A 13,116-nucleotide genomic window follows, 5' to 3' on the forward strand; every position below is an offset into this window, starting at 1 on the left:
AATATTTAATAAACGTTAATATTTAAAATCCTAAAAGATGATGCTGTTAAAGTGCTGCACTCAATATGCCAACAAATCTGGAACACTCAACAGTGGCCACAAGACTGGAAAAGGTCAGTTTACATTCCAATTCCAAAGAAGGGCAACGCCAAAGAGTGTTCAAACTACCGCACAATTGCGCTCATTTCACATGTCAGCAAGGTGATGCTCAAAATCCTACAAGCTAGGCTTCAGCAGTATGCGAACCGAGAACTACCGGAAGTACAAGCTGGGTTTCGAAGAGGCAGAGGAACTAGAGATCAAATTGCCAACGTTCACTGGATCATGGAGAAAGCAAGAGATTTCCAGAAAAATGTCTATTTCTGCTTCATTGACTATGCTAAAGCCTTTGATTGTGTGGATCACAACAAACTGTGGCAAATTCTTAAAGTGATGGGAGTACCAGACCACCTTACCTGTCTCCTGAGAAACCTGTACGAGGGTCAAGAAGCAACTGTAAGAACCAGACATGGAACAACCGATTGGTTCAAAATTGGGAAAGGAGTATGACAAGGCTGCATATTGTCACCCTGCTTATTTAACTTATATGCAGAGTACATCACGAGAAACGCCGGGTTGGATGAATCAGAGGTCGGAATTAAGATTGCCTGGAGAATTATCAACAACCTCCGATGTGCAGACGATACCACCCTAATGGCAGAAAGCGAAGAGGATCTAAAGAGCCTCTTGTTGAGGGTGAAAGAGGAGAGTGCAAAAGCTGGTTTGAAACTCAACATTAAAAAAACTAAGGTCATGGCATCTGGCCCCATCACTTCCTGGCATATAGAAGGGGAAGAAATGGAAGCAGTGACAGATTTTACTTTCTTGGGCTCCAAGATCACCGCAGACGGTGACTGTAGCCATGAAATTAAAAGATGCTTGCTCCTTGGGAGGAAAGCTATGGCAAACCTAGACAGCATAGTAAGAAGAAGAGACATCACCTTGCCGACAAAGGTCCATCTAATCAAAGCTATGGTTTTCCCAGTAGTAATGTATGGCTGTGAGAGCTGGACTATAAGGAAGGCTGAGCGCCGAAGAATTGATGCTTTCGAACTGTGGTGCTGGAGAAGACTCTCTTACGAGTCCCCTGGACTGCAAGGAGGTCCAGTCAGTCCATCCTAAAGGAAATCAACCCTGAGTGCTCATTGGAAGGACAGATACTGAAGCTGAAGCTCAAATATTTTTTATTTATTTATTTTATTTATTTTATTTATCTATTTATTTCTATACCGCCCAATAGCCGAAGCTCTCTGGGCGGTTCACAAAAACTATTTTGGCCACCTAATGCGAAAACTCTCTGGAAAAGACCCTGATGCTGGGAAAGACTGAAGGCAAAAGGAGAAGGGGACGACAGAGGATGAGATGGCTAGATAGCATCACCAATGCAATGAATATGAACTTGAGCACACTCCAGGAGAGAGCGCAGGACAGGAAGGCCTTGCGTGCTATGGTCCATGGGGTCACGAAGAGTCGGACACGACTGAACGACTGAACAACAACAACAATATTTATTTTGAATATTCAGGCTGCAATCACAGCTTGTGGTGTCATCTGAAACTGGCACGTGTGGGTTGTTGGTGTGTCTAACAAACCACCCACAACCCTAAAACAGCCCATGGGTTCTGGGTGATTTGTTAACCAAGCCAACAACCCACCCTCGCTGGGTTGGGACAACGCAACGCAAGCTGCGTTGGTGGCTTGAATAATCAAAAGCCCCCCAGCATACACCAACCATCAACCACTGTGGCTTAAATAAGCCAGAGTGGGCTGTGGTGATCATGCAAACCTACCCTTGTGTGAACTCGTGTGTGAGCCCATGTGTGACTTGTGGGTGTTGGTTGAACAGAACCATAATGGAAAGTACAAAGAAAAGAGAAAATACTAGATTTTACTTGTACTATCTAGATCAGAGGTGGGAAACTTGTGGCCTTCAGATGTTGTTGGACCTCAACTCCCATCATCCCTGACCATTGGTAGGCTGGCTGGGACTGATGGGAGTTGGAGTCCATCTGGAGGGTCACAGGCTGGATCTAGATGTTTTAAATGCAGGGCTGAAGCACCTGATAGGAAGGGTGCTTTTTTCTAGGTCCATATTCTGATTTTTGAGGGTTTTTGAAAAATACTTTCTGGCTCTTTTACTTGTGGAGATATTAAGAACATAAGAACATAAGGAGAGCCATGCTGGACCAGACCAATGGTCCATCTAGTCCAACATTCTGTTCCCTCAGTGGCCAACCAGCTGCACACGGGAAACCCACAAGCAGGACATGAGTGCAATAGCAATGGTGCAATATTCCCATCTTGTAATGTTCTGGCAAGTGGAAAGGTGCTGGAATGATTGACAAGCACTTCACAGTACTATTTTTTTTCAAATGCATTGTATTTATTAAAATTAATTATTATTATTATTAATTATTATTAGTTATTAAAAGTATTAAATTGAATCACTTTTAAAATGCTAGAAGACTGCTATTAGGTTGATTCTGTTTCGGACTTGGCCCTTCTGGTGGATTGCAACATCTCAACCTTCAGCCCTATGGAAATATCATAATTGTTCAGACTCTGGGCTTCTTTTTCAGGTTCTAGTACTTTGGCCACATCATGAGAAGACAGGATACCCTGGAGAAGATGCTGATGCTAGGGAAAGTGGAAGGCCAAAGGAAGAGGGGCTGACCAAGGGCAAGATGGATAGATGATATATTCATCTTGCCCTTTTTTGGAGGTGACGGACTCGACCTTAGGGGAGCTGGGGGTGGCGACGGCCGACAGGAAGCTCTGGCGTGGGCTGGTCCAGGAAGTCACGAAGAGTCGGAAGCGACTGAACGAATAAACAACAGCAACAACTCTTACAGGTGTCTTAAAATAATGTGAATAAAATAAATAAGTATATAAACATTCAGAGCAAAGATAACAGATCCTCTTATCTGTTGAAGTTAATGGCCTTGCATGTAGACTCCAGCAATTAGATTACTGGAAGTTTGGCCATTCCCAAAGAAATGGATAAAAGGATGAAGCTTATTTAAGCTCTTTAAAGACCATGTAGCAATCACACACACACATGCACACGCACGCATACATGCAGCAAGTGGAAATACACTGACAAGAGATCTAGTAACAGGGGCGGTATGCCTATGTACACCAGTTGCTGGGGAACATGGGTGGGAGTTTGCTGTTGCACTTGTGTCCGGCTTGTGGTTTCCTGGTTGGCAGCTGGTTGACCACCATGAGAACAGGATGCTGGATTAGATGGACCCTTGGTCTGATCCAGCAGGGCTTTTCTTCTGTTCTTCTGTTCTTAATATGTTTTTCTTTCTCTAGTTTAATATTTAGGTTGCACAGAACCATTGTGTGAGAGAGAGTGTTGTGGGGATGGGGGGATGTGACGTTCTCTGCGGCTAATTTGTAATACACCCTAAGCAGAGCTGGTTCAGGTCAAAGTTGATGGTAGTAATAGCTAGTGGTCAGTGAGTTTGCAGTTGAGCCATCTAACATCCCCATCTATTACAGTTGTAGAGAACTTGTATTTGGCTTTATTCCCCTTCCATTTGCTGTGAGATTCTTCTTTTCTGATTCAAGAAATGAGCAACTTTTTTGTTGTTCTGATTTTGCTGTTCTGATATGGGGTTCTTTCTCCACTTTCTCTGTGCAAATCTGGAGAACAGAAGCTTCTGCTAAACTCCCCATGAATACTTCACATGATAGCCAGTTCTAGGGCAGGATAGCTACCTCATCTCGTACAGCTACAGGCATGGAAGCAAGTGGAGAAAAAACACCTACGCATGGCAAACGAGCTTTTCTTGAAGCACAGTGAGTCGGGCAGCTGGAGGGACAAATGCCCTGAGCTCCAGAGTGTGAAACAGTATGAGTGAGCATGCAAAGATGTTCATGCTGGCATTTGTGCAAAATACTGACATTAGATTTCCTTGCTTCAAAGCATGGATTCCACTTAGCAGTCAGTTTCCTATGCGTTTAACAGAGTCTTCTCCCTCTGAATTGCTCCCAGGAATAAAATGTATTTACATTTTTCTTATAATAAAATTTATTGCCCACCTCTCACTGCAAAGCCAACACAACAAACCAAATTTAAAAAATACAGTAAAAAGAGCAGAAGATTAAAACAATTTCATTGCAGACTGAGCGAGACCTTAACTATAAAACAAGAACTCTTAAATGCCTGCTTAAAAGTGTGCAATGAGGGAGCCAAGCACACATCTCTAGGGAGGCCGTTCCATAATTTGGGAGCCACAACCAAAAAGGCTGTCTCTCTTTTTCCCACCAGTGAAATCTCCCTTGGCAGCAGGGCCTCAGCCCTATTTCACAAGGCCTGGAAGAAGAATCACACACTACAGCCTTCCCCAACCTAGTGTCCTCCAGATGTTTTGGACGTCAACTCCAGCCAGCATGGCTAATGGTTAGGAATTCAGGGTTTTTTTTTAACTGGAGGTAACACCGGTCCTAGGAAGATGCACTCTGAAAGGTGAGCAGGTGTTCCATGGAAATCTATCTACCTTGGGCTGGGAAAATGGACAATGATGAAATTAATCCTGGGTGTTTCCAATATCCCTGTTTCAAATATTAGACACAGCAGGTACTTGCGACACCTCAGTGCATTCCGAAGGTCATCTATTTTGAGTTTCATTTGATCTCTCACCGATAGTTGCCTTTTCAGTCAGCCCAGCTATAAGCCAGAAAGTTATTTATTGGTGAAGTCCAAAGGGCATCTGTTTACAGGCCTGGCAACCTTGTTTTTTTGTTCAAACTGCCATGCAGTGAACCACACTTGCTCAAACATCTGGAGGTGGCTGAGCGTGATCTATGACATGATATACAAGTACCAAATTAATAGTTCCTAGTCATGTTGGGATATACAGGTTTTCAAAATCCTCGCTGCTTTATATGGGGCATTCCCCTTTTCCTCCAGATAAGAATGATTGATTCTTGACATGTTCCCATGACGGTGTTAATTAATCCCGGAATGCTGTGTTCCATGAGCTTATTTCTGTCTAGAGATGATTTCGTTAATGATTTTACATTTATTCAGAATCCATTCGGAGACAGCACCAGACGGAAAATGCACTAAGCCAGGCTTGTAACTTACCTCTTGCTCTCTTCTTGTTTGCATGAACTTGGAGGATTTGCCGCCAGGTGAGCACCCAGGTGCAACTCCCTCCATCCCAAGATGCTCTTGCTCTCTCTCAGACTTTCTGAAGGTGGGACAACCCAGCTTTGCATGTATTCGCTGAGCACTGAGTAGCACAAGGAAGCTGAATGGAGCACCTGTGGGTTTTGGGGAAAGGGCTATAGCTCAGTGGCAGAGCATCTTGGCTTTGTATTGCTATTTTATTGTGTTTATGTTTTTATTGCTTTTAATATTGTAACTGTTTTTATGTATTTTATTGCAGTGAGCCACCTTGGGAGGGCTTCTGCGCTGAAAGGCGGCCAGGAATTTGTTTAAAGAATAAAATGAATAAATCTGCTTTGCATGCAAAAGGTCCTGGGTTCAATTATTGACATCTCCAGGTAAGTGTCGGGCAGTCACCCCTGCCACCTTCTGAAATCCTCAGGTAGCCAGAATCAACACGCAGACAAAAGGGCTCTTTTCCAAGGCTTTATTCCCATTCAACCTAATGACGCTTACAGATAATAATTGCTTGATCCTACGAGTGAGACTTAAGAGAGCTGCCTACTCGGGGGCTCTAATCTTAGGAATCAGTTGATCTCCGTTTGAAGGGGAAGGCGGGAAACCTCTGAACTTATGGGCTAGGAGGAGAGAGTCCACCCCTTTCCCGTGGGGCATCAGGGCGCTGCTGTTGCTGTCAAGCCAAGAGGGCTGAGGGCCTCCTCTCAGCGCCCGCCATCTCCCACTTGATGCTGCGCCGGCGCCGAGCATCCAGAAACGGCTGTTGCGCCTCCCTCTCCCTGCCAGGGTCACTATCACTCTCAGGAATGTGTACCGGGAGGGGCTCTCCCCCTGGCTGCTCCTCTGAACGGCGTACAGGCTCCTTTCCCACGGTTTCTATCTCTTCCTCAGAATCAGAACTGCTTTGGGGCTCTCTGGGCTCTGATCCAACCCTGACAGTAAGGCTGGGAAAGACCCCTGTCTGAATCCCTGGGGCGCTGCTGCCAGTCAGTGTAGAGCAGAGGAGCACAGACTGCATGCAGTCCCCAGACACAGGCAATCTGGTTCCTCTGCTTCCCCGCCCTCCTCCTGGCCAGTCAGCGAAGCTGCTTTTGCATCACTCATAGCAGCGCAGAGCAATTATGCCAATCGGGGTGATGGGGTCTGGTGACACTGAAGCAGCCTCTCCCCAACACTCGTGTGTGTGTGTGCGTGTGCGCCTACACGTCTAGTGCGCACATGTGTGTGTGAGGCTCCCAGAGCCCCTGCCAAGAGCCAATGTGTCCCTCCAGGAGAAAAAGGTTGTGTAGACCATACTGAGCAAGACGAGCCAATGGTCTGACAGGGTGGAAGGCACTTCCTATGTTCCAACCATTTGGGGTGAAGAGAGTTCATCGGCTCAGTGCCTTGGCCGTGGGCTAGAGCACGGGTCGCCAAAGCAGCACCTGTGGGCACCATGGTGCCCACAGGACCTCTAGTGGTGCCCACAAAGCTCTCCCTGCCTCTACCCATAAAAATTGTTCGAAGAAAAACCTTGGAAAATGTGAGGGCAATCTACTTTCGCTCCCTTTCTAGCCTTGCTCTTTCTCTCCCCTCTCCTGCTTTGCACTGCTGTTTCCCCCTCCCTCCCAGCCTCTATCCTCACTATTCCCCCTCCTCTTTAGCTTACTGTTTCCCCAGTACTAGCTTCTAGCCTTGCCCTTTCTCCGCCCTCTAGCCCATTGCCTTGTTGTTTTCCCCTCCCCGCCTGCCTGCCTCTAGCCTCGCTCTTTCTCTCCCCTCTCCCCCTTTGTGTTGCTGTTTCCCCCTCCCAGCCTGTAGCCTCGCTATTCCCCCTCCTCTTTAGCTTTTTGTTTTCCCCCTCTACTAGCTTCTAGCCTTGCTCTTTCTCTGCCCTCTAGCCCACTGCCTTGTTGTTTCCCCCTAGCTTCACTCCTTCTCTCCCCCACCCCTCTTTAGCTCACTTTTGAGTAGCCAGGCCCCAACAGCAGCCATTATGTGACCAGCCACATCCTCCAAGGGAGCCATTTTGTGGTGATACCCACAGCAGTTTCTCAAATGCCTAAATGTGCCCACAGGACCAAAAAGGTTGGGGACCCCTGGGCTAGAGCAGCGGGGGGTGCAGGGGCAAGGACGGAGGAGGAGGAAGAGTGGAAAAATTAGTGGCAAGGAAGATCAGAACAAGGGCTGGACAGCAAACATAATCATTTTCAGGGCTTGAAGCAAGGCCATCACCATGGGAGGCTGTGGGGAGAAGCCCAACAGATCATGGAAACTTTTCAGTCCTTGACACAATTATCCATTGTAGCAGCTACATCGAATCCCCCCCAAATATTGACTTTTGGGCTGTAATTGATTAGTTCCCTCTCCCAGTGTTTTTGGTATCTAAAATAAATAGGACAGGGGAGGTGGTACCTTTCTCCCCCCTGGGGCCTTTGCTTCTTATACAAAGGAAGACATTTTTAATTTATTTTTCTGTCAAGAACACAAGAGCCCTGCTGGATCAGACCAAGGGTCCATCCATTCCAGCATTCTGTTCACACAGTGGCCAACCAGCTGTTGAGCAGGAACCCACAAGCAGGACATGAGTGCAACAGCACCCTCCCACCCATGTTCCCCAGCAACTGGAGGGGAACAATTCCTATTAAGCTAGGGCTGATGGGAATTGCAGTCCAACAACATCTGGAGACCCACAAGTTGCCCACCCTTGGACTAGACCACTAACAGCTTCACAAGGAGTTCAACGGGTGAAGCCTTCCTTTAGGTGATGGGAAAGCCTCAGTTGTTGACATTCCGCCCACCCAATATCGAATTAAGACGCAAAACTTACTGGAGGTGGGGAGAAAGGCAATAATGCCGTGCTGGCAAGCTGCTTGGCATGGGTCATGTACAGACATCCCACCCTAATATTTGCCAGAATATTGTGCAAAATTCAAGGAGAATTAAGAAATTCACCCTAGCATGGAGTAAGTCAAGGTGTGGAAAACTTATGAGACCAGCTGAATGGCAACAAGTAATTTTGACAGGACGGCAAGAATCCTTGGTCACGTGCCAAGGCCTAGACTTAAGCAACAACACCTAATCGAGCAGCTCTAGTTTAAGCGCCCCATGGTGAGATTGGACACAGCAGGCAGAAACTTAGGTATGCTTACACCTCAGGCACAGAGTGACTTTCCTCCAGGTCTGGCAGAATTATCGATAAGTACAGTAGTTGGATGGGGATATCCCCAGCCTTGAGCACCAGAATTTTGGCATGGCACTGTTTTGATTAGATTCTGTGGCTCCTGCGCAGTCCCTTTCGAGACCCTTGATAGCTTTAGCAACAAGTTATCTCGGTCCTTTGTCTGGTTGTCCAAACCCAGTATTGACTCTGCTCAGCTCTTTTGTTTTATTGTCTCTGTTGGACCCAGAGACTTTTTGTCCCATTGTAGAGTTTATTGTTAAGAGCCCTGGAGGTCCACGATGTTCCAGGCTACCCAAGGGCAAGGCACTGCTTTGCTGCAGAAACTGCTTGGTCCGTAACCATCTGGAGACAAGGTACCATTTTGCTGAAATCACTTCACTTGCGTGACAAGCCCAGTTGTCCCAGTTGTGTCCGTGTCTCGCTGCTCTGCTGAAATCATTCTAAGCAACCCAGGGTCTAATCATTCCCTAATCATGCTGGAAGCCAGGGTTTTGTCTGAGCTTTGTCAGGCCCCTATTTGTAGGTCACCTGCTCTAGCCACCCAAGACCCTGCTCTGTCTGAAGCGTTGATCTGACTGCCTCTCTCAAGGCTTCCTTTTCCCTGCAGCCCCAAGAGTTTCCCTGCACCCCAGCGTTGTCTTCAGGAATGATCCATCGGGATCGCGGGAAAGTTCTCTTTCTGTCCCATTCTATCTTCTGGAGGTTCTTTCTCTATGAATTGTAGCCTTCCCCCCGTACCTGCTTTCCTGTCATGTGTGAATGTGCTTAGTGATTCAGCCTGTTTTGAAACCAGCTTTTGGTCGGAAGCCATCTTAGTACAATCTTGCCCAGGTCGTCCAGTGGCAAGGATCACAGTCAGGTTTCCTTGGAAGGATATCCCTCTTGTTTCATCTCCACTGTGATCAACAAGGCTGCCTTTACATTAAAGAAAAAACCTGCAGTCCTCCGGTTGTGGAGCCTTTCCGCGTTTACAGCGGTGACCACATGATTGCTGAAAGGGGAAGCTTTTGATTTTCAAGGTTCCATAGAACTCAATGAAACAGCACCTTCTAGTGGCTGTTTTAATAGCGCAACATCCCGACTTAAATAGATAGCTCATTATTTCCGGATCTTTTTGAGTTGGAATAACCAGGAAATACCTCTGGATGTGCCCTGGAGGGTCACGGCATCATCTAAAGGACCTGCAAACATCTGTGACTGAGCAATCTCAATAGCAGGATAAAAGCTCCATGTGAAGAAGCCCCAAGGTACATTCTCCAGAGAAGTTGGCTTGGCATGCAGTGTGTTCTGGAGCCCTATTCTGCAACATAGAGTGCCTCGAAGTGCCAGGTAGGACCTACAAAGCCCTATGTGGGTTGGGACCAGGCTACCTGAAGATCCCCTTCTCCCATATAAGCCTGCCCGGTTCTTAAGTTCTTCTGGAGAGGTCCTTCTTTTGAGACCACTACTGCCTTGAGAGCTATGTTTGGTGGTAACCTGAGAGAGGGCCTTTTCGGTGACTGCTCCAAGGCTGTGGAACTCCCTCCCAAGGGAGGCTAAATTTGCTCCCTGTCTGCTGTCCTTCCTCTGGTAAGCAAAGACTACTTTATTTAAGAAGGCCTTTAGCCTTGATGCTCTGACTTGGATTCCTGCATTGAGCAGGGGGTTGGACTCAATGGCCTTGTAGGCCCCTTCCAACCCTACTATTCTATGATTCTATGAGCCCGTAAGTGGATCTGTTGGGTTGGGTGATGTTTTCAATATATTTTTTTCTTTTTGTAATTGTTATGTTTTTATTGTATTTTAATGTATTGTTTTATTGCTTTCATCCCTTTTAACTAAGTGCCATTTTGGGTAGAAAGGTTCAAACAAAATAAAGACATAAATTAAGAGGGAACAGCAAAGAGCCGATAGTGCAGAAGGCATTGGGACTTCAAACAAGTGTGTGCGTGTGTGTAACCCAAGTCCTGCCCTCTCCTTTTGCCACGGTGACTGTGCACAAGGACTAGTCTTGGCCTGCTGCCCGCTGCTAAAGACAAGCCTCTGTGAGCAATGTTCACTGCCCTGCGCGTGCAGTCGCACCTCCCCAAACCCTTTTTTCTCTCTCCCAGCAGGGTTAGGGGCCCGCAGTTTGCTGAGCTCTGACTTCGACAGCCCCCTTGGAAGCCAGATGCTCTGCGCATGTCTGTGTGCTGGTCTTCCATGCACCACAGCCCTCGCTTTAGTTGCGAAGCAAGCTTTTGAGCTCATTTCTCCAGCACTTGACCCCGGAGCCTCGTGTGGCGCAGAGTGGTAGGCGGCAGTATTGCAACTGAAACTCTCCCCACGACCTGAGTTGGAAGCTGGGTCTTGGACAGCCGGCTCAGGTTGACTCAGCCCTCCATCCTTCCGAGGTCGGTAAAATGAGTACCCAGCTTGCTGGGGGAAAGGTAGTCATGATTGGGGAAGGCGATGGCAAACCACCCCGCTATACCGTCTGCCAGGAGAACGCCAAGGAAAAACGGCGTCCCTCTAGGGGTCAGAAATGACTCGGTGCTTGCACAAGAGGAACCTTTCTTTTCTTGACCCCAGTGCATTGGCGTCTATGCTATTCATTTTGCCTTTAGTTTCATTTGCTTATTATGTATAGGTTTGTGTGTAATATATGAACAAACTGACTCCTTTCTAGAGTTAATATAACACCTCTTGTGAGACTGTGCCTGGCATTTTGTGCGCCATCTTTGATTTTATGTGTTACCCTAGATGTATCAACATTTATGAATCCACAGTTCATATTCGATTTTAGGTGAATGGGTTCCTGTAGTATGAATGATGGCTTCCAGCTATAGAATATTATGGGTCTCAGAAATCATGCCATAAGAACTTCTGAAAACTAAGTGAAGGGGCTCTTATAGAGTGAGGTCAGTGATTCCTGTGTTAGTAGTTACAGCATCCTGTAGAACTGCTCGAAACAGCCATTGTAACATCCTGTAGAATAATAACGAGGCCTGTGGTCAGCTTATGCCAGAGCATTGCACCCTAGCTGTAAGACTGCCTGTTGACTTGGGATTCAGTGGTCAAACATCTGTAAGAAACTGCAGCAACTGTCAATTCATAGATGTGAGTCAACAGCCAAACCATTTGTGAGGTAATGCAGGGGCTGTGAACTATGGGTCAATGGCCATGCAGTGACTGTAGACTGATATAAAAGTAGGCTTTGGTTCAGCCCCAGTTTGGAGTTCTTCCAACATCAAGAAGGTGCACATCTTGAGACCCCATAACCTCCAGAGCAATGCCTCAGTGAGAGGGGTTGGCCTCCCATTGCAGCGAGTGGTGAGTGTGATTAGATAGGGACCAAATTCTATTTATTAGATAAGTGATATCTGAGATTGGAAGTGCAAATTCTATGTATGCTATTGGTGTAATCAATACAGCAATGTAAGTTCAAAAGAACTCTTGTGTGCTGCCTCATTACTCCAGCTCCTTTTAGATCCCAGGTCTGATTGGGACTGATCACTCTGTATCAGACAAATTTAGGGCAAAATCCTATGTATGTTTAGACAGAAAAAGTCTTACAACTCCCAGCACGCCCCAGCCAGGACTTTTGTTCTGTCTAAACATGCATAGGATTGCACTCTTAGTCATGCTATTGCCAACCAGCAAATACCTTGGTTTACAATAGCGCGTGCACACCCACGCATATATATATGACATGTATTTTTGATTCTTGTTTGTTCAGTAACATCCCCCTATTTTCAAAGAGACTGCTGTGTGTGTTCCTCATTGCCTCACCTCTACCAAGACCAAAGTTCAAAGGTCTTTGGATGGGTGTGTCTTTAAACTTGTGTACACTTGTACACGTTTCCGGGGAGGACATTTGGTAATACCTGTGTAGAGGACGCATGCAAGATCTCGTATGCTGTGTAGGAGGTGTTTGGATTAGTAGCAGATGAACCTCTGCCATGGGACCATAACAGCAGCAATTTGGGGATATTTTCTCAAGGTGTTTCCCAGCCACCATGATGTGATCCTTACTCAGTTGGCTCAGGGTTACTGCTGTCCACCACAAACAGGGCCCCTGAAAGTCATACTGTTTCTGCCAGCTCTTGAGCAAACAGCTTGCATTGAGAGCCAGCCAGCATTCATAATGAAGTCTTTGGCTTGTAAAATTCCGATATCCCCATCAAGTCAACATTCATCCTGGTTGCTTGGGAGAGAAAAAGTCCCATTAGGAAAGTCTGGTTGGTAGTCAGCATAAACAGAATAATTTTGCCCTTTCAATGACGATTCCCATCCCCTGGAAAGGCAGCGATCTGGAGAGCTTCACATGATTATGCAACTGTTAAAAGCCACAGGAGTCCTGTCCCAAAAGAGGCAGGGACTCTAACGAGCAAATCTTTCAGGAACTACAGCACATCTTGTGATTTCTATTACCAGCTCAAGGAAGAGGCACGTTACAAAAGGTATGATGGGCATATTCAAAGTAGTACGCTTATGGGTCTCAGAAGAGAAGTAGAATTATGCAGAGAGCAAGCAAATCAAACTTTTCATAATTCTTTTCAGCAGATGTTCCATGATACCTTTGGCACATACAACCTTAGTTTCTTTCAGTAAGTAAAGGATGGGATGGGGACTGAGCGAAAGGACTATCCCTCTTTACCTGCACCTCCATCTTCCGTTGCCTCCCCTGTATTAAAATTTAGATTGTGCTTTTTTTTTTTTTTCCAGGGGAGGGACCTGTTTTTTCATACTGTTATGAAGTATTATGTATGCTGATGGCACTATATGAATAATTATACATTACCCCCGAAGTAAT

General features: G+C 46.3%; 1 long non-coding RNA gene across 2 annotated transcripts; it reads left to right on the top strand.

The window, feature by feature from the left end:
• The first annotated feature begins 4,803 nt into the window (after positions 1 to 4,803).
• On the top strand, positions 4,804 to 11,746 carry LOC146335654 (uncharacterized). 2 transcript variants are annotated; one of them, XR_014785913.1, is made up of 3 exons: positions 4,804 to 5,184; positions 5,442 to 5,559; positions 10,433 to 11,746. It is a non-coding gene; the product is annotated as an uncharacterized LOC146335654 (long non-coding RNA). The 2 variants fall into 2 exon arrangements; XR_014785914.1 differs by having other exon boundaries at positions 10,436 to 11,746.
• The last annotated feature ends 1,370 nt before the right edge of the window (positions 11,747 to 13,116 follow it).

The sequence above is a fragment of the Heloderma suspectum genome, chromosome 14 (genome assembly GCF_057233095.1).
Source record: "Heloderma suspectum isolate Gila_16-S chromosome 14, 16-S_ref, whole genome shotgun sequence".
Lineage (NCBI taxonomy): Eukaryota > Metazoa > Chordata > Lepidosauria > Squamata > Helodermatidae > Heloderma > Heloderma suspectum.